General features: G+C 39.8%; 1 protein-coding gene and 1 long non-coding RNA gene across 9 annotated transcripts in view; one reads left to right on the top strand and one right to left on the bottom strand.

The window, feature by feature from the left end:
- ELMO1 (engulfment and cell motility 1) overlaps positions 1-25,332 on the top strand; it is a 584,819-nt gene that overhangs the window by 448,365 nt on the left and 111,122 nt on the right. The window lies entirely within an intron of this gene.
- On the bottom strand, positions 21,342-25,326 carry LOC104981903. Its single transcript, XR_824429.1, has 2 exons — positions 23,742-25,326; positions 21,342-23,700 (listed from the first exon to the last, which is right to left on the bottom strand). It is a non-coding gene; the product is annotated as an uncharacterized LOC104981903 (long non-coding RNA).

The raw sequence follows: 25,332 nt of genomic DNA, 5'->3' as shown, positions 1-25,332 counted from the left end.
GAGAATATGACAGATCTCTTTCTAGAGCAGCATTGTTTAGTGGGAATACAATGCAATTTATATAATTTTAATTTTTTTAGCAGTCACATTAAAAAAGTAAAAAGAAAAAAAAAAACCAAACTCTAAATCTGTTTATTTTAATAAATTATATTATTTAACCCAGTATGTCCAAAATATTATCCTTTCTATATCAAACTACAAAATTATTAACAAAATATTTATATTCAAGTTTTTCATGCTAAGTCTCTGAAGTCTGACATATATTTTACACTTACAGCACAACACAATTTGGAGACTGAATTTTCACGGGAAATCTGTATTTAGATTTCACAAAATTTACAGTTACAAAAGTAGATTCAGGAACAGAAGTTGTTCTAAACATACTTAGAAGTTTTCCAATAACTGAAGTATCAATTTTAAAATTTAAATTAGCTAAAATTAAATAAAATTTCAAATTTCTAAAACAAAAAATGCAAAACAAACAACAAAACACCTCAACTGCATAGTCTCATGAACCACATGTTTCAAGGTTCCCACGACCATGTGTGGTTCGTGGCTACTCCCCTGGACAGTGTAGTGGTGAACCCTCAGAGAATTCTCCTTATAAACTAGGTCAGTTACATTTCTCACTTACTCATCAGGCCATGGCACCTTGATCTCTTTTACCTCTATTAGGTATCAAGCAGGCTTGCCCTGCTAACAAAGAGAAAAACCATACATTAATATTCACAGATGTGTTTACCTTTTGCCCTTAACCATTGTGTGTGTCACATCCAGCATATAGCTAAATCTGGTTGCTCCATTGCACTGTTTGGCATGGGGGAATTAAAAGGTGTGCCATTCTGCATTGCAGAAAGTCAATATGCCATCCGTGGCATTTTTCAGTCCTCAGATATCTTGGCCTTGCCACTCGCTGCACTTTGGCACTACTTCCTTCAACTTAATATGCTCAGGGAACATGAGTTTCATTTTAATAATAAGCTAAGCAAACCAGAATAAGAAGGTAACTTTGCTGCAAACAGATAATTCTGTTTGCATAATTGAGGCTAAGGGATGATTTAACTGATGTCATCTTATTCAATTCTGCAAATTTTATTTATTTATAAAAGTTATTAAGGGCTTCCCCTGGCGGCTCAGTGGTAAAGAACCTGCCTGCCAATGCAGGAGACATGGGTTTGATCCCTGGGTCAGGAAGATCCCCTGGAGAAGGAAATGGCAACCCACTCCAGTATTCTTGCCTGGAGAATCCCATGGACAGAGGAGCCTGGTCGGCTACAGTCCATGGGGTCACAAAAGAGTCAGACACGACTTAGCGACTGAGCAACAACAACACATAAATTAATGACTGAATAGTGCCTGCAATTAATTTGGTCTTAAGATCTTTACTTTCAACATCCTTATCTAAAGTTTTCTTTTTATAAATATAAAAGCAATCATGAAAACAGAATCAACCTCTTCAATAACTAGATCAAAATGATGCTACAAAGTCTTCATAGAAGTATCCAATTCCAGCCTCCTAAAGATATTCTGACATTGACAATTTCAGCCCAGTCTGCCAGTGGAAGGATAAAGCTCACTCCAAGCTTGGTGCTCTTAGGCCTTCCATTAGTAAAGAGCTCTTTTAGAAATAACAGAAAAAATTGAGAAAGGAAAAAAATGCCATACGGTTAAATACCATCCCTAGAAGTGGGGATGCCTTCTGGTTCAACTCCACCCATTTCTAGCGTGTTGGACAGAACTGCCAAGGAGAATGCCTTGTGCACTTAAGCACTTGACAAGTGTTGGTTGGGTGAAATTGTGTGAGTCCTTTGCAACTTCTTTCTTTCTATGACATGACTTAATCTTTTTGTTCTGAGACAACAGTGGCAAACCAAGTAGATTAAACCATAGGCAGTGTTGACTCTTGAGAGCAAGATGACTTGGTATGTGAATCTGCTGATATTTGGCCAAGCCAAGAGCTAATCCACTCAATCATGAATGAAAAGAAGTGCTGTGGGATTTCAGTAATTACAGAGACACTGGGAACTAGCTGTGTGTTACATAAGTAAAATTATCATTACAGTAATTGCTTTTGCATTATCACAGGATTTTGAAGTTCACTAGCTTATTTCATCTAGAAAGTCAGGACTAGAAAACTATCATATAGAGGACAGAGCAGTAGTCTCGCATTGTCATCTCTACTTTAAGAATTAAATTTTACAAGTCACTTAACGCTTATGCTCCTCAGCATCTTCACATGAGTAAGGAGGAGTTTAGACCTGGTGACTTCCCGGGTCATGAATGTGTCAAGTTGGAAACATTCAGTCCTCGAGGGCCCATGCTCCATTGGTTACAGTAGTCTTTCCCATTGTACCCAGACAGAGCTTCAGAATCCTTCTTAACACAGCGCTAAGTCAGCCACTGCCAAAGGATCAGAATTGGCTTAAAGCTGAAACTGACTTTTCATCCTCTCCTAGGTCGCTTCATCAGCTCGGTGCCTTGTGTAAGACTTTGGAAAGGAACATACAGGGAATTATCATCAGTATGCAGGGTTTCAGCGATAAGGGAATGACAGTTCTTGCCTCAGCCCCTTGCTCAGCTGTTCCATGGAGGTGTTGCCATCTGACAGGGAGGGCTGCAGCCTGGCACTTCGGGAGCTCACTTCTTTCTTCCTTTGAGCTCTAAGTGATGAGGGACCTGTCAAGGAGAGCAGTTCACTGGCATCATTCCCAGACCTGGAAGCATAATGAAATAAAATTTCATTCTGACTTGGTTGGAATTCTTCTAGCTGAACATTTGAGATAGCATCTGGGACAATTCTAACATCCAATTGCCTGGTTGGAATGAAGCACCCATCAGCTATTGGCTTTCATTCAGTCAGAGCCTCTTGGGACAAATCATTTCTATCTACAGCCAGCCCAGTCCAGAGGTCCCAGCAGGTGATGCAGAGCCTGCTCATGTCTAACGGGCCAGCAAAGTGAAATCTGCATTTCAGAAGCTTTATCATTTGCAAAGAGTGATTTCAAAGCAGGAAGCGTCTGAAAGTCACTGATGCTGGTACTCCCTCTAGACTTCTCAACATTAAGGCTTTAATTTGAGACTCAGGTTTGAGGGGTATTATGCTGGTACTGTCCACTGGTACTCTTTCTAGTACCCCCAAAGAGTGGGAGCAGGGCCACACCCCTCCAGCTATAGAGAGTGGTAGGGTTTGAGGGGCAAAAGCCTTCATTGACTCCATGAGCCAGGCTCAAATGCCTTTGCAAATTAGACCCAACAATCTTTGCAAAGACTGCCTTATGGACCATCCCTGTCCATTCTGAGTTTTCCAAGCACTGTGTAGATGATTATTTAACCTTTATGAATCCTAGTTTCCCTTATCTGTTAAAATAGAAGTAAAGATGCATAATTCACAGGGCTGTTGAATGAAAATTAGAGTGATGTCTGTGTGAGTGGTTAGTATGCTGTAATACACTACGTAAGGAGAAAACAGTATGATTATAGTCCTTGGGCAGAAGCCATTTACTTTTCATATCTCATAGAATATCTAGCTCAAAACTTTGGCTATGGAAGATTCTCTACTTGGACAACCAGGGTGCTTGCTGTCTGCTCTCAGGTCATTCTCCTTAAACCACAGGGGCTATCCCAGCTCTGCTAGTGCTGGAGGCCACCCAGAAGAGAGCACTGCCCTTAGAACCCCATTGTTCGTTGCTGAGTTGCTAAGTTGTATCCAACTCTTTTGTGACCACATGGACTGTAGCCCACAAGCCCACTGTAATTCATGGGGTTTCTCAGGCAAGAAGACTGAAGTGGGTTGTCACTTCCTTCTCCAGGGGATCTTTCTGACCCAGGGATCAAACTGGCATCTCCTGCATTGACAGACAGATTCTTTACCACTGAGCCACCAGGGAAGCACTTAGAACCAAAGCCCAAGATAAAAGTCCCAGCTTAGCCACTACTAAGATTTAGGTCTTGCCATGTTACCTCTCCAATTATTAGTATTTTCTTCCCTCACAGATAAAATATAAATATTATTTACACTAATCTGACATATAGAAATGTCTAAAGAACCAAAGAATTAACATTTTCCATGTGCTTTGTGAATTATGACATAAAGTATTACTATTATTATTTAAAATCTAATATCTCCTAACGACTCAGCCTTGTTTTTCTGAGGAAGGATAATTGGGAAGATGTTTCTGGAGGCAGAGTACCAGAAGCTCCAGGATGATGATGTATACTTTCCTGATTTTGGAAGCCAGTCAAGATCAAACGATATTGTGCTTCTAGGCAGATGCCTTGTGGCATTCAGGGATACTGTGAACTGCCATAAATAATTGGTGGTGTTTACATTTGTAAGTCAAGATGTTCTTGGGTCTCTGCAGATGGCCCATAAATCTTTCTGGATAGCCAAGTCTTAGCCATACAACACCAATTCTGTCCTTCTTCTTGAAAATATAATAAGCAGCTTTGAAAGCATGCATATTTTGAGTTCTTCTCTATGCAAGTTCTCAGACACTTCTTGATCGCTTTCTTCCCCTCCCCTACCCACCCTCTACCACCGCCAGCCATGAACTTCATAGCCCTGAATTATACATTCTGTCAAGAGAGGAGGTGTGATTTCTTCCTTTGTAACATCTGGTGATCTGTTTATTGTATTCCCGTGGAAAAGACTCTGATGCTGGGAGGGACTGGGGGCAGGAGGAGAAGGGGACGACAGAGGATGAGATGGCTGGATGGCATCACTGACTCGATGGACGTGAGTCTGGGTGAACTCCAGGAGTTGGTGATGGACAGGGAGGCCTGGCGTGCTGCGATTCATGGGGTCACAAAGAGTCAGACACGACTGAGCGACTGAACTGAACTGAACTGAACATCCTAGATCTTGAGGAAACCTGAGTCCCAGGATGTTAAATAAATTTCGTCTGGTGACAGCCTGGGGGTACTGGGGGTAGTTACCAGGGCTCTTCATCTGGACTCAGTGGTCCCATGGATGGGAAGGGGAGCAGCACCATGCAGTTACGTTATTACAAGTAGAAAAAAGGAGGCTCAGAGAAATTGATTGACTTGCTAATATGTCTCTGTTAACAAAGGACAGTGGCCACATCTGCTTGCTCTCTCAAGTTATTCAACAATCAATACTTGCCTACTGTGTATGAATTCTAGGCCTTAGTATTATCTGTGAACATAGATAATCTATGACAATCTATGGATTATTCTGCACGGAGGTTTATTTTTAATGCAATCATTAGTGTCAAAATTGGAATTGCCTAAAATGCAGAGGCCATGATAAGAAAAATTTCTGACAGACAAGTTATTTATATATTCATTAATTCATTCATGCCTTCACTTATGCATTTATTTCCATGCCCATTTGCATAAAGAATAAATATCTACTTTCAAAAATTGGGGCCTTGGAAGAACTGTTTGAAAACAACTTGAAAGAAATCGATGAAAACAAATTGGCCAATAACTGTCCTTACCTTCTGCCTTCTTTTCTCCTGGTCTCTGTTTATGGCCTTGCTGGCACAGAGTTAGAAATGAACACAGAAGAAGATCTGAATTGTAAGAGCAAACACAAGAGCTGTGCACTCTTTTAGTTTTGCAAAACAACTTACAAGTTGAAATTTGGATGAACCAGATTTTTTTCACTTTACCAGAGGTTTCTGAACTGTTAGAATTGTCAAAGAAGAAATAATCCAGCTATGGTGATCAAGAACTGTGGCAACTCCATGTCTCCTGGGCAGAGGTATGAGTGGGTAGGAAAATCTTTTAGCTCAATATCTGAGCACTATAGGTAACTATACAATAATCACACTGTGTGTAGCGAGCTATCATTTTCTTCCACCCCTGCTTAATTTATGTCCTTCATAAACTCACTCCCAGTCACTTGCTTCAAGGCCAGAGTAATGTTGGAAACATTTGTTTTGGTGGGCATATGAATTGTGCCTTTTCTATGCTAGGCACTTTACATATTCTTAGGTCCTTTTAATGGAATTTCTCAAACCTTTAAAAAAATATTTTCAGTGTAACTATTATTTTTAAATTACCACATGCCATGGTCTATCAGGATACAAGTTTTTACCAAAAGGTGCATCCCTGTATACTCAAAGGATGAATAGAAGTCGAGAATCCGGGAGGCTTTAGTGTGATTCTCAGTCTCCATCCTTTTTCCTAACAGTTTCAGTATCGTGCTAACAGCAATGTTAAAAGACATTATATCCCCTTTTACAGGTAAGGGGACAGAGATGTAGAAGAGTTAGCTTATGATCCATCTAGTGGCAGTGAAAGTGAAAATGTTAGTCCCTCAGTCGTGTCCTACTCTTTTCGACTCTCTGGACTATAGCCCACCAGGCTCCTCTGTCCATGAAATTCTCCAGGCATGCATACTGGAGTGGGTTGCCATTTTCTTCTCCAGGGGATCTTCCTGACCCAGGCATTCAACCCAGGTTTCCTGCATTGCAGGCAGATTCTTTACCATCTGAGCCACCAGGGAAGTAAGTGGAAGAATCCAGGTCTCTCTGGAAGTAAGTTCAAATCCGGGTCTCTCTGACTCCCAAGCCTCCTATATCAACCTGGAAGTCATATATATGTGGCTTCCAAGTTAACTTGAAAGTCACATATATATATATATATGAGGCTTTCATATATGTATAAAACACATATATATGACTTCCAAGTTGACACACACACACACACACACACACACACACACACACATATATATATATTCTGTTTCAGAGAAGTACAATAGTATGATTAACAGCTAACATTTAAGCATAAAATTCTATTATGAAAAAAGTTTATGAGTAGAATCAAGATAGAATGGGAAAAATGGGAAGCAGGATGAGAATTTGAGTTCTAGGACAGAGGTTCACAAGTGACTCATGGGCCAAATCCAAGCCATGGCCTATTCTTGTAAATAAAATTTGGTTGGAATCTAGCCATGCCCATTTGTCTATGTACTGTCTGTGGCTGCCCTCATGCTACAATAGCAGTGTTGATTAGGTATGACAGAGACTGCCCGGAAGGCTTAAAATTATATTTGGCCTTTTATATTAAAAGTTTGCTGACCTGTATTAAATGAGAAAAATGAAGATGTGAAATTTCCAGTTATTAAAGAAGAACTTATTCACATATGTTTAAATGAGCAATTATGGGTATCAAATCACTCTTGTATGCATATCCAAGGATACACTTTTAAAAGCGATGCAACCATTTTATTTTTTAAATATCAACACTGTGATACACTGAAAATTATATTCTTTGCAACTATTTCAACTTCAATAAAAAATTTTCCTAAGTCAACATAAAAATTTGTTAAAGAGTATGTAGATTTTTAAAAAATAGAGAGTTAGGAGACCAGTACTCTAGAAGACAGGATCAGGGATGGGGCTTTCCATAGTTCAAGGTCATCCAGTGATGGAGGGAATTTGTTTTCTTCTCATGGGGCAAACTGAGCCCCAAGTGTAAATGTCACCCCTCAGTCAAGTTTTCTCCAACAGCCTCGAGGGCTAGCTGATGGAAGTATGGGACTCCAATAGGACAGTGCTAAAGAGTGATTTCTTAGACATCTGGGTCCAGTCCTTCAGATCAGAAATACCTTTCATGAGCCTCTGTACTGGCCTTTCTGTCAGCCAGCCGTGCTCCTTGACAAGGTAGAAGGCTGGGCTTTTCATGATGTACCTGCAGACTTGATGGGAGTCTGTGCTGTGCTCTAGCTGCCCTGACTATGGGTTGTCCTAGACAAGTGGATGTTTAAACCTGTCTAGCAACCTTGATGTATGTTAGGAGTTGAATTGTGTCCTCCTTCAAAAAAGCTATGATGGTCTTAACCATCAGCACCTCAGAATGTGACCTTATACAGAGGTCTTTACAGAGGTAATCAAGTTAAAATGAGGTTATTAGAATGGGCCCTAAGCCAAGATGGCTGGTGTCCCAATAAAAAGGGGAAATTTGGATCCAGAGGTAAGACATGCATGGAGGGAAGATGATGTGAAAAGACACAGAGAGAAGACATAAGCTGTTATCAGAGTACCTCTAAGGATGGAGGCCTGGAACCAGGGAGACTTTGGTCCTGGCCCCTCGTCTCCTTCCTTTCGCTTAGAGAAGTTCAGCAGAGTATTTAAGATAAAAAACTCTGGAGCCAGAGCTTTTGGGTTTTAAATCGTACCTACCAGCTGTGTGACCTCAGGACTGAATAGCCTCACTTGTTAAATAGAAGAATAATGTGTGTGTGTGTGTGTGTGTGTGTGTGTGTGTGTGTCAGTCACTCAGTCATGTCCAACTCTTTGAGACCCTATGGACTGTAGCCCACCAGGCCCCTCTGTCCATGGAATTCTCCAGGCAAGAATACTGGAGTGGGTAGCCATTCCCTTCTCCAGAGGATCTTCCTGACTCAGGGATCTAACCCAGGTCTCCAGCATTGCAGGTGGATTCTTCACCCTCTGAGCCATGAGGACTCACAGAAGAATAATAGTACCTGCCTTATAAGGTTATTGTAAGAACCGACAGAGATAATACCATGTGAAGGAGTGTTTGGTACATAACAGATGCTCAGCAATGAAGTCTTCATTATTGGAGATCAAAGGAACAACTACCTTGGACCTATGAATCACCCGGCCTGGAAGTTTTATTTGTGAAATGACCATATACATGTTTGAAGTGGGTTTTTGAAAAAAAAACCTCTAATCATCTTTTCTCTTGCTTTATCCTGTCTTATTCTTGCAAAGGCTAATATTTGAGAATAGCCAGCATGCCTTATTAATCCTTTAAAGAAAAAGTATCTGCTCTGGTACCAGTTGGCATTTAGATTTCATCAGTCACTTGAGATTATGGATTAACTCGCTGATCTTTCTACCCTTCGAGCTAATTAGCCTTTGGACAAATACAGCCAGTCACAGAAGCCAGGCACAGCTGACCAAATACATCTCAAAGCAGATTTGGTGGGTAAATAATGCCAAGCTTACTTAGATCTCTCGATGATACTGCTTTTCTGAGTCACTAGAATCTTGACGGTTTGTCTTTCCCAGCTAGAGTTGGAAGTGAGGTGTTTACAACCCTTCAAAGCAATAGGACATATGTGACTAATTAAACTAGCTGTCTCCTCCTTTCCTAACACCACCACCCCACATTTAAAACTAGTTCTTCTCTTATGTTCCCAAATAACTGGTCCAGTTTGGCTTTAAATGACTTCAGCATATTCTTTGGGACCCTTGTGTAACAGATAAGGGAGACTTTCTGACATCCCCAGCTGAAATGCAATTTTTCTCAATGTAATTTAATTACCAATACTTTGGCTACCTGATGTGAAGAGCTGACTCATTAGAAAAGGCCCTGATGCTGGGAAAGATGGAAGGCAGGAGTAGAAGGGGAGGACAGAGGATGAGATGGTTGGATGGCATCACCAACTCAATGGACATGAGTTTGAGCAAACTCCCGGAGATAGTGAAGGACAGGGAAGCCTGGTGTGCTGCAGTCCAAGGGGTCACAAAGAGTCAGACACAACTGAGCAACTGAAAAATAACAAATTTAATTACCACCACCTGCCAAGACTTTCTCATACCTCTATAAAGCACCTTACACAGTTCATGCCTCACCTTGGTGCTAAAGCCTGCTAAGTACTTGTAGGTAATTGTCATATCCTCTTAGATAGTGTTTGGTGAAATTCAGAATGTTTATTCCTTTCATTCTTTGCTAAAGATGACCTCTCCAGATAATCCTTCTCAAGCTCCCTTCAGCTGAAATTATTCTCTCACTGTAAAATCATAGACAGCCTGACCATCAAGCCCTTGGTAGTTGCAAGGAGCTTCTCGGTGGGGCAGGGCCATCCCCGTGGTAGTGACAGCTGGAATGGTGAACCCCTCGTGGTATCCAGTTCTGTTGGCTTCTTCCCCAAAGTCTCCTTGCATGGGCAGCCTACACTGTGCATCTGTGTTCTTCTGAGTGACTCCTGCTTCTTCCTGATCCCACAGGGCAGAGTTCTGGTGAAGGGATTCTAGACTGAGTGACCAGCTCTGACATTAAACAGCCACGTACCTAAGTCACTGGGTTTGGGGTTTTGTTCTTGCATTTGAGCAAACAGAAAATAAGAAATGGTTTTGCTCTTATCTTAGAAGAGTAGTAGAAGTGTGGTCATTTTGCATTGTCATCAATATGCATTGATTCAACAAAACATTTATCAAGTGAATACTAAGTGCCTAGTACTGTGTTTGGTAAATGGGAAGAATCCAAAGAGAATACAATCTAGGTTTTGCTCTCAGGATCTTAGAAAAGAGTGAAAAAATTTATGAGAGAGTAAATCGTCTTGAACGATATTATCCAGTTAATAACAAAATTGAGAGCTTCAAAAAGATGAAGTCATAGGCCACCATTCTGTCACTTGTATGTTTGGAAAAATATCTCATGGCAAAGAGCAATGCACTCTATGCTTGCATGGGCTTCCCCAAACCAGGCTATCATGTCTGATACCCAAGTGGCATGTGTCTAAATGAATTATGATAATGTGAACTTACTATATAGAATGAACTATATTTTAATGGAAAAATGGCCAAAAAATATTTCTCAGTGAACAAAAAAGGTAGGAGGATACTACACAACATATTACCCCTGGTATTTGTGTGTGTGTGTGTGTGTGTTGGGTGTATGCATGCATTTGTGTCTGTTTGCATATATGAAAAAAAGTCTAGAAAATGAATAAGACAATGTTAAAAATGAGTAACTGGAGAATGAGATGGAGGAACGCAGAAGAAGACTTTTACTTTTAATATGATGTTCTCTTGTACATATTTTTGCTGTAGGTATGCAATGTCAAAATGAATTGTTTTAATATAAATCTTAATTAAATATTGGTCATGGTGGTTTAATCACTAAGTTGTGTCTGACTCTTTGCAACCACGTTGACTCTAGCCCACCAGGCTCCTCTGACCATGGGATTTCCCAGGCAAGAATACTGGAGTGGGTTGCTATTCTCTTCTCCATGGGATCTTCCTGGCCCAAGGATCAAACTCAGGTCTTCTGCACTGCAGATGGTTTCTTTACTGACAGTAAAAATAAAAACCTTTTACAGTATTATCAATATAGGAAAGTATGTTTACTCTGAATTTGATTATGGAAGATACATAATTTAGAGTTTGTTTTGGAAGTATTTAAAGCAGTGATTTCATTCCTTAGTGCACAGTATAATTACCTATTGATTCTTTTAAAAATTGAGAGACCCAGCCCCTGGATTACCTTAACTTTATAAGCCAGAATTGCAAGTGAGGCTTAATTGTGTTTAAAAACAACACACACAACACCTCACCACCACACCAACTTACTCAAATGATTCTGATGTGTACCAACTTAAAGTACAGAGCTAGAGAGGAAGTGAAAGATGAAAAATGCCACCTATTGTGGCCATATACACACCAAGTTAAACTTCCTAAGAAAAGATAAGTTGGATTATAAAACAAGATATAATCATATTCTAGTCACAAGATAACCACCTAAATAAATGATAGACAAAAATTTTGAAGGAAAAATAGAGCACACAAGTTGGAAAGAAAGAAAATAGGAATAGCAATATGGACAGCAAAGAAGGAATTAAGCCTAAAATCATCAAATGGGATAAAGAATCATTTCATAGATAAAATGTTCAAACTAATAAAAATAGTCATGAATCTTTATTCACAACATATCAATATTATCAAAAGGAAAAGGAAAAGTTAAGAAAAAAGAATGGGCAAAAATATAGTTATGATAAAACATCACAGCATTCTTAATATATTATCAAATTAAATATATAGAATTTTTTAAAACATAAGTATCAACCAATAGGTACATATTGAATTCACACCTTACACTGAATGTGTGCCTTCTTTTCAAGGATCTATGCAACTTTTTCAAGAAAATGTGTCACATGGCCAAAGATCCTTAATAAATTCTCAGTATAAGAGGCTTTTCAGTAACTACTGAGTTAAAGAAGAAATAAAAGCTACAATTAGAGGCCATTCAGAAAGTGGTGACAGTGAGAACATGGCATGCTGAACCTTACAAGATACAGCCAAAACTGTCTTTATGTGATATATTTATAGCCCTAAAAATCATTATTTTTATAGAAAGAATGAGAATAAATAAATCAAGGACAAGTTATAAAACAACAACAAAGGAACAAAGAAGGGGCAAGAAGAAAGATAAAAACCAATAATGAACTAGGAAACAGAAACAATAGTGAATCCAAGAACTACTTCCATTAAATAATAACCATTGACAATTTTATCAAAGAAAATATAGGGGAAACATGAATTGAAAAACTTATCACTGAAAATGAGATGAAAGCAGGCATTGGGTGACTAAAACAGTATTAATCAATGTTATGGGTGTCAAAGGGCTGCTATCCTAGATAAAGTTCAGCTAGTGCACAAGAACATACAAAAGGCAGGAGAACGTTCTAGCTAGAGACCTTTGGAGCCTAGAAGATTCCAGAACCCTAGGTCTATAGTGTCCCAGTGCTTCCATCATGGGCTTTCATCATTAATCCCTAGGAAGTCAGCTGTTCTTGCCAGATATTTAAATTCCTACTAAAAATGCCTCTTACTCACCTAGGAACACTGACTCCTTTTCCTTTTTTTGATCCTTTATCCTTTCTTTTTGTTAGTCTGAGCTTCCGGAAGCAGTGGACACCCTCCCTTTTCCAGAAACACAAAATTTGGCAAACACTCCCCCTAGTGGCAATTTAACAAATCTCCTGAAATGACCTACCCAAAAGCCAGGGCTGAAAACTGGTGCCAGGCTGGGTTAATGGAGGCACTTGTTAATGAAACATATTGCTGGGCTCCACGTCATAAGGGTATACCTTAAAATATATGCTTCATCTAACAAGCATCATTAAAATACTCAAGTTTGGGTCTATTGACCTAGGGTATGTATTCCTGTATGGTATAGAAAAGAAAGGCAACGTGAGAAGAAATAAATTCTTATAAACTAGCCAGAAGTGTTTGTACTAATTTTATACACTGAACACTTATGAGGACACTTGCTGCTACTTTTATTCCTCATATACTACCTACCAGCATATGAGAGTACAAATGACAGACAGGCCAATTGTTCCTGGAAATTGTTGCTTCATTATTCTCAAGTCACATTTCTAAACATCCTCCATACCTTAGATTTCTCAGTTTCTAGATTGCCATTCCACTCAGAACAGCCAGCTGATTTCATCAACATGCTGCCTATCCCATTTTCCAGATGGTTAATGGGTCTCAAAACTGGCCCTAATTCTAACCAGTGTATCTATTCTGGCCCCTGTTGTAGCGTAATTTGTTTCATGGTCAAAGTTTCTTTTCATTATTTCTTTGTAGTCTTTGGTAATCCCTTTTCACCACTTCCTTGTTCAAAACTGTCAAATGGTGCATTCATTCAATTCATTGGTGTTAATAGTACTTGCAGGGAAGAAGACACTGTTCATATTAATATCAACACATTACTCAAATCATTTATCATCTCCATGTCAAGTTTTAGAGAATAGATTTGTCATCATTATTGATTAAGAGAGGAAAGAGCCTTCTTGTTGAGGAATCACAGACAGGTGGTGTCCTTCGCTGCCTCTTCTTTGGGAAACAGGATTATCATGTGAAACAGCATTATCTGAGGAGTAGCATGTGTGGATCGGGTTTTCAGAAGTCTCACCTGAAAACCCTGTGGTCCTAATATTCAGTGCGACACAAGGAGTTCAAATATAAATAACCTTTGAGCTTACCCATTGATTCAAGTCTCATTCCCATCTCGCAAGTGGCTTCCAAGGTATACAGTTCAGTCATAAGAGTGACATTAAAACTAATGCTGGCGGAATGCCATTGTAGCATGACTTCTGCAATAATGAACGGCTGGAAGTAGGCAAGATAATGTAAGATGTAAATGAGGTTTCATTCTGAAAGGAAGGCAGCCAGAGGTCCTGAGAATTAATGGAAAAGCTGCAGAAAAAAATATGGCGCTATTACACCAAGCACTTTCCGCTTTTCCTTTCTATTGCCTGACTGAGATGATTTGGCAGAATTTAAAAATAAATGAACTGTATTCATTTTTTCCTTCAGAGCTTTTCTTTGAAGGCATTTTGTAAGAAAAAAAAAAATACTAATACAGACAGTATGGGGGGATCAAGACATGAAAATATAAGTATTCTATCCAGTGGTATATGTTTAATAGTCTAACACTCCTCATGTGGGGAGATATGCCTGATTCCAATTAAGGTCATATCATACAGGCAAATGGGATGTTTCAAAGAGATGTTAATGATCTGCTAGGTAATGCAGAGGAAATGATGTTCTAAATGGGTTTCAGTAACATTTGAACCTTTCCACTGTCATCTTTACACTGCAACATATAGTGTTAAGGATTATGTTTTTATAGCAATGCCATTCCAATTTTCAGTGCTAACTAGAGACAGGATTCTTTTGCAGACTTATCATTTATGTTGATCATTGCTTTTCAAGTTTTATTTTAGCCACAGAACCTATACTGTAAACAGCTTGAAAGTACACTTCTGTGATGTAAATGAGGTTGGACAACATCTCAGAGGTCCTTCCCTTCCCCCAGCTCTTTTTCCAGTGTTTTCCTCACATCTCCCCATAGCTGAGTTTGCAAATAGTCTTCTGGGAGAAAGAACAAGATTTCTTCTTTATAACCTAGGGAGGAAATGCCTGTAATTATTCATTCATTCTTTGATGAGACAGATATTTTTTCCAGTGCCTGTTGTAAGCCATCATTTCTAGGCATTGGGGATGCAACAATGAACAGAAAGGACCAAGAGTCTGCTCTTAGGGAGACAGTGAGAGAGACAGCCAGGCAACCAGGAGGTGATTGGTGCTATAACGACAGTAAAGAATGATGGATGAAAAGACGGGTCCTAGAGAGAGGGCTAACACAGGAAGAACAGTCAGGCAAGGAATTAGAATGCTGAGAAAGTGTGGTCACATCTATCCAGAGCCTGGGAGTGTTTCAGGCAAAGAAAGCTTCTGAAAGCCCTAAAGCCAAGGTATTCAAGATGTGTCTGACAGCCAGGCAGCTGGAGCCCCGTGAGAATGTGGAGGCAGAGAGGTCAAAGATAAGGAAACCAGTTGATGGAGTGTCTGGTGGACCGTGATGGAAGTTCAATATTTCTCATTTTATTTAAATTTACTTTTCATTTTGGTTTAATTATTTATTAAACCACTTATGATTAAGCTCTTCATATTTTTATTCCATCAGCTTCCTAAATGGTTTTGAGGTAACTCACATGTATGATGCCTAAACACAGTCCATTCAAGCTCAAGACCATTTAGAGGGAGAATGAAGTAATAGTGGAACTGAGAATTTTAAATGTAGTTCTTTGTTTCCTCAGGGCCAGGGTTAAAAAAAGAAAGAAAATGATGTCTTATGTAATTTTGGTTAGTTAAAAGGGAAGGCTATCCGTTCTTAAGGGAAGGAACTTCTAAAATAAATTCGAACATAATGTATTCCATTGGGTCTTATACAAGAAACATCAATAATTCTCTATGAATATTGAATACCTAATGTATGCAAACTGTTGACACTAGGGAATACAAACCATAATCAAACATAAATTCTGCCTTCCATGAGCTTGCAGTTTAATAAGGTGCATAGCAAACATACACAAATAACTGTACTACAAAGTAAGATATAAAACAAATATAAGTTAGTTTTCAGAGTCTCTAGAAATGGGTCTTCATGGAATTTTATGTCAGTCACAGGATTCTACAAGAATTTCATGTTTATAGGTAAGAGTTAAAGTATCCAGCCAAGTTTATAGCTTTGCTATAACCCAAGGTCTTAACACACAGTACCCTGGGGCAGGGCAGAGGGCAGGCTCTGCGGGCTGGCTTTCTCTGCCCGCATACACCTCACATACAGGCGCTGGTCCTCATTCAGTTCAAAGGTGACTCTTTGCCAGAGCCTCAGTTGCACATCGTCTGTGTTGCTAACTGAAGAGACACTTGTATTTCGGATATCAGATGTGTAGGTGAAAAACTGACATCATTATGAAAATTGAATAGTGTTTTTTTTTCTTTAATAAGAAAAGGAATGTATTTTAATAGTGTATGTTTTATGCAGAACTAATTCATGTAGAACTGATTGGTAAGTGACTCAGATAGTAAAGAGTCTGCCTGCAATGCGGGAGACCTGGGTTTGATCCCTGGGTGGGGAAGATGCCCTGGAAAAGGGAATGGCAACCCACTCCAGTGTTCTTGCTTGGGCAATTCCATGGACAGAGAAGCCTGGCGGGCTACAGCCTGTGGGGTCGCAGAGCTGAACATGACTGAGCGGCTAATGCTTTCATTGTCACTTTTTCAGAACTAATTCAAGTTTATAGTTGAAGATAGAAAATGAAAGCATTCCTAAAGGAAAAACACGTACAATTCATCTATCCAAATGAAAACACTGTTGATTCTAATCTATGTTCCCTCAGACATTATTCTGTGTGTGTTTATGAGAATATCGCACTATCTGTACTGGTTATGTGGTCGCCTTTTTTCATTCTTTAAACATAGAGACATGCTGTTCAGTGATATCATTAGTAATTGCTATGTGGCACTCTAGTGCACAGGCGTATCATTATTTGTTTAACCAGTCTTCCAGAGTTGACACCTGAGTTGTTATTGAGTTTTCAATGTTAGAATCAATGCTGGGGTGAACAATCTTTACGTCTTTTCATACTTTTCTGTAATAATTCTCTAGAAGTGGAGAGAACAGTGATTTGGGATAACTATCCTAGTTCTAACTGAGTCACACATGTACCCAAAACTTTTTCTTAAGACCTTTGCCAATTGACTCTAACTGCAGATGATGTGAAGCCATCCTTTATACAGAAGAAAGGCAGCTTCAAAACACTGAATGAGTCTCTGAATTTTAAATTATTATTTGTTTTTCCTTTCTTCCCATCCCAATGCCATCAAGTCCTTTCAATCAGTCACTCAGGCCAGACCATGGACAGCATTATCAGCTCCTCTCATCTCTCAACACCTACCACATCCAATAAGTTACCAAGTTCTTTACATTCTGTGTCCTAAAAAATATCCTAAATCTGTATACTGACTTCTCCCGTTTAGTTTATTGGTCCCAGATGACTGACCCTGAATCCCTATCGTTAGTTGTTCAGCTGCTAAGCTGTGTCTCTTTGCAACCCCATCGACTAAAGCACACCAGGCTTCCCTGTCCTTCACTATCTAACACAGTTTGCTCAAACTCATGTCCATTGAGTCGGTGATGCCATCCAACCATCTCATCCTGTCACCTCTTCTCCTACCTTCAGTCTTCCCCAGCATCAGGGTCTTTTCCAATGAGTCAGTTCTTCACATCAGGTGGCCAAAGTATTGGAGCTTCAGCTTCAGCATCAGGCCTTCCAATGAATATTCAGGACTGATTTCCTTTAGAATTGACTGGTTTGATCTCCATGCTGTCCAAGGGACTCTCAGGAGTCTTCTCCAGCATCACAATTTGAAGGCATCAATTCTTCAGTGTTCAGCCTAATTTAAGGTCCAACTCTCACATCTGTACATAACTACTGGAAAAACCATAGCTTTGACTCTATGGACCTTTGTTGGCAAAGTGATGGATCTGCTTTTTAATACACTGTCTAGATGTGTCATAGCTTTTCTTCCAAGGAGCAATTGTCTTTGAATTTTGTGGCTGCAGTCATCATCCACAGTGATTTTGGAACCTAAGAAAATAAAATCTGCCACTGAATCCCTATAGAATTTTTTTAATGTTCTGCTCTTCTTGGGTTTGGCTTACCCTCTAATCCATCTTTCATACTTCATTGTAATGTAAATCTGATGATGCCACGGTCAACCTCAACGTCTGTGATGGTGCCATATTGCTTTCTAGGTAAAATTCCAACCCTGCAGCTTGGCTTACAGGTGTCTGTTTCTGGGACTAGTCACCTGACTGAGTCCTGAGAATCTGTATGTTTTAAACCTTCCCTGTGATTTCCATGTGAGCAGCTTGACCCTTCATGAATCCCAAGGTGGACACATAGGAAGCACTGATCTGCTTGGAACCCACTGTAAAGCAGGAGGCCAGAGACAGCTGGAAACTTCCCTCAGCCAAGGCTTAAAATTATCCAGCACAATGTGATTATTTTAGGAAAAATTTCAAAAGCATTCCACCAAAGAGCAGCATGTTTGCAAGTACAGATTAGAAAATTATTTCCTTTTAGAAAGCCTAATTTAATTAAGTGACACAATTTTGAAGCTATGAAGGCTTTTTCCTGCTGAGTCAGGATTTTTTGTTTCTCAGCTAATACAAAACAGGTAGTGGAAATTAGAGTCCAGCTCTAGAGACTACTACATGTTTGGCTGTGTAAAAGTATAAAGTATTGTTTTATGGGGTAGAAGGGCAAGAGGTCATTTCATTTAAATCTGGTTAAAGCACCATGTGAAACTTTTTTTTTCAATTAAGATATTTAAAATATAGCTTTCTTAGAGAAGTACTGAAAAATCACTGAATCCTTTATATTTTTTACAGAAAATGATATTCATAAGTATCATCAAGCTTAAAAGAAAAGAAAGAGATTTTGGAACAGTTGTATGTTTTCTTGAGATTTATGGTGGAGTTTTTAAAGAAAAAACACATTTGTGAAAATGAAGAGGACATTGCTATAATAGAGGTTTATTTAACCTCATCTCTTGCTAATCCTCCAGAGAAGGCAATGGCACCCCACTCCAGTACTCTTGCCTGGAAAATCCCATGGATGGAGGAGCCTGGTAGGCTGCAGTTCATGGGGTTGCTAAGAATCAGACACTATTGAGTGACTTCACTTTCACTTTTCACTTTCATGCATTGGAGAAGGAAATGGCAACCCACTCCAGTGTTCTTGCCTGGAGAATCCCAGGGACGGGGGAGCCTGGTGGGCTGCCGTCTATGGGGTTGCACAGAGTTGGACACAACTGAAGCGATTTAGCAGCAGCAGCAGCAGCTTGCTAATCCTCAAGGAGTTTGGTGGACTAAAATTCCCTAATTCTCAGGTGAGGTAATGTGAACACCCTATATAGTCTTTAATATCATTAGCATTATTCCTGGAAGATACAGAGTTGGAATTTTAAAACAATATTGGTTACTTTTCTTTCTGTCTCCACTAAAATGTAATTTTCACAAAGCCAGAGTCTCTGTCTTGTTTGCTGTGGGTCCCTAGGCCCTTGTTCATTAGGCACCAGTAAATATCTGCTGAGTTAGTGTTTGCAAGCCAAAGAGTGAAGATTTTGTGTAATATACTCCTCTATGGAGATATAAAAGGAGAAAGAAATTTCATACTCAACCTGAAAGAAGCTTATAATAGTAGACATTACCTATTTTTCTAACCCACTGGATCTATCCAATTATGATCATGCTATATACATTGCAACATGATTCTCAAAAGAAAATCTATTTTGTCTTCTTTCATATCTATCCTCTATTTTCTTGATATACATCATCAATACGTATATTCCAAAATTGTCACCAATGTATGCCTCATATGTATGTGGAAGGGACACTTAATTATCTCTAGGCATGCTCAGAGATTAAAAAATAGTTTTCAAAACCAGAGGTAAGAAAAAGTTGCAAAAGATACTGGGCTAGATGGTCTACATCAGCATTACTCAGAGTGAGCTCTTTGTAACTGATTTGCAACAGAATTTAAATCAACTATGTCATTAAACATACAGTTTAGTTCAGTTTATACCTTTGCCCTAGTAAGACTTTCTCAATGAAGGAAGCAGCACATTGACTTGATTTCTCATGCAAGCTTTATCTTGTGGTCGAATCTCAAGCAGTTCATAGACTAACACTGCTCTACAACCACACCTTGAACAGCACTGATCTTCATCAAAGTCTTATCTACTTCAAGGAATCTCCAAACTGCCTTCTATAAAATATTTATTTATTTATTTGGCTGTGCCAGGTCTTACTTGCAGCACTCAGGATCTTCGATTTTCATTGTGGCATATGGGATATTTTAGCTGGGGCATGTGGAATCTAGTTACCTGACCAAGAATTGAACCCAGGCCCCCTGCATTGGGAACACAGAGTCTTAGCCACTGAGTCACCAGGGAAGTCCTCAAAATGCCTTTTAAAAGTATTATTTTCAGTTTATTATACAGTTATTTCTCCAATAATTAGTTATGTGGTAATTAATTTAATTAATTATAGAGGAGCTTGGTGCAGGCTACTATCTATCCATGGGGTTGCAAAGAGTCGGGCACAACTGAGCGACTTCACTTTCGCTTTCACTCTCATAGACCCAGGGATTGAACCTGGGTCTCCCGCATTGTAGGCAGACACTCCACCATCTGAGCTACCAGGGAAGCCCTGTATAGATGGATAGATAATGCAGCATGGATAGATAGTGCCGTATCAAGTAATAACATCATAGAAAAACTTATACAAGGCTGAAAGGTTAGAGAAAGGTTGGGGCTGCTGTTTTGGTTGGAGTTCCCTTGGGTGGTTTCTGTAAGGAAGTGACGCTGGAGCTGTGGAAAGAAAGCTATGTAATTATTGCTGAGAAAGAGCATTATGGGAAGAGAGAAGATCAGGCTCAAGGGGCTTGGAATAGGAGCAAGCTGGGTGTTTAAAAAACAGCAAGGCAGTCAGTGTGCCTGGAGGGTAGTAAACAAGGAGTAAAGTGAGTCAGAGAGGTAGACAGGGTCCAGACTTCGCAGGGCCATGGAAAGAACCTTGGTTTTTGTTTTTGGTAAGACACAGAGCCCTTGGAGATGGTGAGCACGTGAGTGGCAGGATCTGATAGGTTTTAAAGGGTCACTGTGACTGCAGAGGAGTTAAGATGACATGAGAGATGAGGATGCTGCTGCTGCAGGGATCAGCAGGCAAGGGACATGGTGGCCTAGACTAAGGTGGAAGGGTTGGAGAAGACAGAGCAGTCACATTTGAATTTGTGTTCCAGACACACTGATTGGAGTAGGGATGGGACAGAATGAATGAAATTAACTATGACTCTCGGTTCTGATGGCACCATTTATAGAGTTGAGGAACACTGGGAAAGAACAGATCTGGGATTAGGGAAGAGGAAGAAAAAGTTGAGTTTGGAGCTGTTGGGTGTGAGATGCCTGACAAACATCTAAGTACAGATGTGGAGAGAGCAGTGCAATAGATGCATCTGTCTCCTACAAAGAGGTTGGGACCAGAATGTAATTTGAGAGTTGCTGGCTCGTCTAGGGAGTGACAGTCAAGCTTCAAGAACCAAACTCAGGGCACTCCCAACAGTTAGAGATCAGAAAGATGAGGGACTTCCCCAGCAGTCCAATGGTTAAAACTCCATGCTTCCACTGCAAGGGGCACAGGTTTGATCCCTGATTGAAGAACTAAGAGCCCACATGCCATCTGATATAGCCAAAAAAAAAAAAAAAGAGAGAGAGAGAGAGAAACTCAATAACGGATACTAAGAAAAAATAGAAAGCACACAGACAACAAAATGTGGTAAGCACACAGACAACAAAATGTGGTATTCTGAGTGTCAGGAGAAGAAAGACTTTTTTAGGAAGAGGCAGTAATCATCTGTTTCAAACCCTATTGTGGAATGAAGACTGTAAATTATCTATCAGAAGGGGCCTTTTGGAGGTCATTGGTGCTCATGATTAAAGCAGTTTCAGCTCTAATTCACTGCCTAATTAGAGAAGTTTTCTTGTGATTGGTTTTACTTTCTTACTGAAATGAGAATCAGTTATCTGATGAAAACTAAGAAGGAAGGGGTGGGGCCCTGAAGGTTTGCAAGTAGAATGAAGCTATGAAGAGTGGATCAACTGGGGAAGCACAGTAGGACTGCCAACAGAACTAAGAACTCACTTGTTAGCCATGGTCATAGATTTTAAATGACGCCAGACTGCACCATTGTATGCTTTCCTCCAGCCACTCAACTCCGCAGAAGGGCAGAGCAGAGAATAGGATTTAAGGAAGATCGGTGATTTGCTGGGCAAGTATGGAGGGGAGAGGTGCTGGGTATTTGGAAGCAAATGTAAGGGAGTGATTATAATTATAATGGAATATAAATGATATAAAAAAGTGAAGACATGAATAGGGAAGGAAATGATGACAATATCAGAAGTCACAGTAAGTTCAGAGAATGTTCAGAATGGACATATTAGCAAGAGTGAATTGTAAAGATGAGATAGTAGTTGTCAACTTGAAACTTTGGCTAATGTTCTGTATCAGCAATAACAATGTTTAAGATACAATCACAGCAAAGAGTGACTTTGGAGTGTATAATGGACAAGATCATTGGTTGAGGAGGCCATGGAACTAAGAAGCTAGATGTTGGATGGATCCTCTGTGAGGATATTGGGATTACTAAGAATAGTAACAGAACGATGGCAATAGGAAAGAGGGTAAGAAAATCTTTAGTAAATTGTGGGCATGACGGGGAGGAGAGTAAGTAACACAAGGAGGGCTAGTGAGTAGTATAATCTGATGGGATCTCAAAGGAACTGGACAAGGGTTAAGGAGTAGAAAGGACAGTGGTCTGGATGCAGCCAGGAAGAGCAAGGACAACTTATCCAATCTCCAAGAGCAGTAGTACCAAGAGGTAGAAGGAAGACTAGAGAAGCCTACAGAAGAGAAACAGTCTTCTAGAAAGTCATCCAGATTTCCACCAGGGCAAGAAAGAGAAACAAATGCTTTCAGAAGACACAGGGGAATTTACTGATGACAGACCTTGGGTTTCAGAGGGCACACTGGAAAGGTCTGAAGATAATAGGAGGGGGTGACCAGAGCTTCAGGCAAAGTAGGGAATACAGAGAACCTTTGGGAATGCAGATCTGTGAGAATCTGGGTGATGAGGAATGAGCTGGAGTCTTGACTGAGATACAAAGGAATGAGAGGTGTGACAGTCTGATTCCAGTGGAGTCTCAGAGAGAGTGGGCTACTCAGAACTGACAGTAGTTTCTTGTTGGAACTGGTCTCATTGGTGGTTCTCATGAGGAGGTGGGATCGGTGGGAGGAGGAAAAGCAGAAATAGCACCAGAAACCAGGAGCACTTGGAAGGCTCTTTGGATGCCAAGGAGAGTGGTCTGACAGGGGCTGGGGATCCCTAGGGGTTTCGCCTCCAACCTGTCAAGAGCAACCTCAAGGTTTTCAGAAACCATATTCCTTCAGTTGTCCATTATCTTCTCTAGATTAGAAAATCACCATCCAGTGATATTTGGGGTCTTTGCCCGAATGTATTTCAGAATTACTAGGTTGGTTGAATGCTTCAACAAGTACTATTTTGATGGAGTGTACTTCAAATTCACTTTGGAAAAGAGTTGGTGCCATCCTTTCCACAGAAACAAGGCTGATAGCATTTAAATGGCTTTGGCCATCTCTTGGGGTGATCACAGTTGGTGCGAAATTGACAACATTACTTGGACCATAACTTGGAAATGATATTTTCCTCTGCTCACCACTAGACATTTCGGACTTGGGAAACTCAGACTACCAGAGAAGTAGCTGATGGATGTGAAAGGACAGTGGAAACTCACTTCAGTTAATCATTTCTTGTTATTTTTTTTTTCCTGCCCTATAATCAAACCTACAGACCACCCATTATTTGCCTGTTATAAGTTTAACTTTTCCAATTTCAAAGTAGTCATTGAAAAATTTCCCAACTGATGGTGTTTATGTAGGCTAATCATCTGTATGTAGGCACAACATATTTTTGATGATAGTCTTTCCAACAACTGCTAAAAAGCCTTGTCTGTCTCCAGGCTGTCGCGAGATGGCCTCACTTGGCAGTCTCAAAGTCGAACTCATTTTCTTATGGCCTCACTTGGCAGTCTCAAAGTCGAACTCATTTTCTTATACACCTCAGCGCATTTTCAAGCTGTAAAACAAAACTTCCTGGATAAACTGACCTTTTTTTTTTATAGGCAACCTAGCCAATTTCAGAATTGTCCTTTACGAGCATTTAATACATGGATTGATCTGATGGCATTTGGGTCTAAAATTACTTCTTGGATACAGAAGAGACCAAGGCCTTGTTTGGAAATTTTCTCCCTTAATTGTGTTCTTTCAAAAAAGAAAAGAAAACAAATGCAGGATTTGGAGAGAATTATTGATTTTTGTTCTGACTTGTTCCTGAATCAAAATGTTTATAGCCTTAAGGACATCCTAGACAAAAGAAGGTTTTGAAAAAGGGAACAAATATTGAGAGATAAATTTGAATCAGGCATCTATTTATGTATCAAGTACTGACTAAGAGAGAGACATAAAAATGAAAAAAGGATCTAGTCTCAAGCATCAAGTGGTCTAGCAGTAGAGACAAACCAACTGCCCTGTTGAATTCCATTAGACTTAAGTAGAGGATGTGAAAACAGTTAATCCTCTTGGAGGCAAAAAGAAAGTGGCTAAAGGATGGGGCAGGGGCAGCTGAGAACCTACGAAGAGCAGGAGATACTTGGATTGGACTTTGGAAGATGATTCAGAATTTGCCACATCCATTGGAGTGGGATAGAGGTCATGTGAGAGAGAATTCAAAGCGGAAGCAACAACCTGAGTAGAGGATTAGAGGCATGGACAGGGTTGCCTTTGGGACCCCGAGGAGGCAGCAAGGGACAGAAAGATATCACAGCTCTAATTGGTGTCCTTTGCACGGCAGCTTTGACGAATTTAAGGGGAACAAAAAGAGGTATACGCGCTTCCAAGACATCATGAAGTGTTTTCATAAAAGAAGATACCCGCTAAGCATGTTGCTTTTCCAAGTGCTTTTACTTGGAGAATTTGTTCTTAAAAATGGATTCTCCATTTTTGAGGAATGAGACCAAGGGGTATACTGATGATAATTAAGAGATGAGAGGATGTAGAAAAAGAAGCAGAGGATTTGCACCTAGAGAAGAGGGTTTACTTCCTATTGTGAGCAGTTAGGAGCCGTGAGCCCAAAAGTCACATGACCTCCTGGCATTCGTTTCTTCCTCTGTGTAAGGGGAACTACACAGAGACCATATATGAGGTAACATGAAAGCCTTTTCATGCCTTAAAGCGTGATAGACATGACAGCTGATACTGACTCTAATCTTTCAGTTATGAACTTTGTCTTGTTAAGACCCCAAAGTCAGAAATTGTACAATGAATTTAAAGAATGACTCTCAAATTTTAGTACCTAGAAACATTTCTCACCTGGTATACTTGTAAAAATGCCAAATCTTGGAAACCACCTGCAAAATTTCTGATTCAGTAAGATTTAATAGGGATACGGTTTAGGAATCTGCTTTAAAAAACAAACAAACAAATTATGTGATTCCAAGGAAGGTGGTTCAAGGAAACCATTTTTAGAGAAACAGTTTCAAAAGAGCTGAAAAAATATATGCACTTAGCAATATCAGGCCAGAAAGTGCCCCGCCTGTTAACAGAACCTTG

Source organism: Bison bison, unplaced genomic scaffold, assembly GCF_000754665.1.
Source record: "Bison bison bison isolate TAMUID 2011002044 unplaced genomic scaffold, Bison_UMD1.0 scf7180017864525, whole genome shotgun sequence".
NCBI lineage: Eukaryota > Metazoa > Chordata > Mammalia > Artiodactyla > Bovidae > Bison > Bison bison.
The sequence above is the reverse complement of the archived record's forward strand: the minus strand, read 5'-3'. Positions and strand labels throughout refer to the sequence as shown.